Source organism: Cebus imitator, unplaced genomic scaffold, assembly GCF_001604975.1.
Source record: "Cebus imitator isolate Cc_AM_T3 unplaced genomic scaffold, Cebus_imitator-1.0 Scaffold45, whole genome shotgun sequence".
NCBI lineage: Eukaryota > Metazoa > Chordata > Mammalia > Primates > Cebidae > Cebus > Cebus imitator.
The window spans coordinates 4,898,733-4,900,030 of record NW_016107360.1 but is presented as its reverse complement, the minus strand read 5'-3'; positions in this window follow the sequence as shown (position 1 = coordinate 4,900,030).

Here is a 1,298-nt window from a genome sequence, read left to right as displayed (position 1 = left end):
TCTTTAAAATGTATTAGTAAATGGAAAATATTCAAAAGAATAAGAATAGAAGATGTTGAAATCATTTGAAAGAAGTTGGTTCATGTCTCAAAATATCTGTGAAATATATTAAAAGTAGAGAAAAGAACAACAAAATGGGTTACAAGAAAGATAAATACTTTAAAATTTAATTTAGTTTGTTTCATAAATATTGAGTAAGTGCAACTTCAGATTTTTCTCCATTGTTTTTGAGGAGTAAGTGATGGCAGCTGCGGCCCATCTGAAATGGCCACTGCAAAGATGCTGCCTGCAGTTGGGGAGGTGGGGCCAGGGCTACACCCTCCATGGGCCAGCAGGAGCCAGGAACAGGCAGAAGCCCGCCCCTCCCTCCTGGGTGAAGCTGCAGCCACCCACCTGTGGCTGCGAACCCGGCATTCCTGTGCTCTTGGGGGCCTGGGAATGTTCCCCTGCCCCTGCAAGCTTGGAAATACCTACTCCCACTGCCTGGCTTTTACCCACTCCCAGCACCCTCTCCAATTTCAGAGCAAAGTTGAGGCTGAGACTTGGTGTTGTCATGAGTTGGCCAGGTGTGTGCACGCTGGGGGCAGGACTGACATGCCAGCCCCATGCTCCCTCGGCCCTGTCTGGACTTTGAGCACAAATGAGCACAAGAGGGAGGCCAAGGGGGGACTGAGGGTGGCTCGGAGTGGGCCTGCAGACACGTCATCACAAGCATCCTGGGTGCTGGCGGCCATAGATTGAGGGTGGGAGGTAGACAGGTTCCTGTGCAGAAAGGGACAGGTTCCTAGTGAAGCCCCACCTTTGGGCCTGGGATGGCCTAAGGCCCGACAGCTGGGCTGCCAGTTCTGATCACCAAGGTGGGAACTTATGGTGCTTTTTCTGGGTCTTCTTATAACCAGCCATAGACCAATCAGCACACATTTCCTCCCACCTGAAGCCCATAGAATCTCCCAGACTCAGCCAGACTTGAGCAGAGCAGATGTTCAGGATGACCTGCATGTAGAGAAGAGCTACCCATTGTGGGTTTCCTCTCACCTGAGGGCTGAGCAGATATAAGGACAATCTGCCTGCAGAGAGAAGCTACCAACTGCGGGTCTCCTTTCAGCTGAGGGTTGAGCAGATGTTGGGACTGCCTGCCTGCGGATAAGAGCTACCCACTTCAGGTCTCCTGAGAGCTGTCCTGTTGCTCAGTAAACTACCTCTTCACCTTATTCAACCTCCAATTGTCTGCACACCTCATTCTTCCTGGACACGGAACAAGAACTTAGGACCCACGGGATGGTGGGACTAAAAGATCT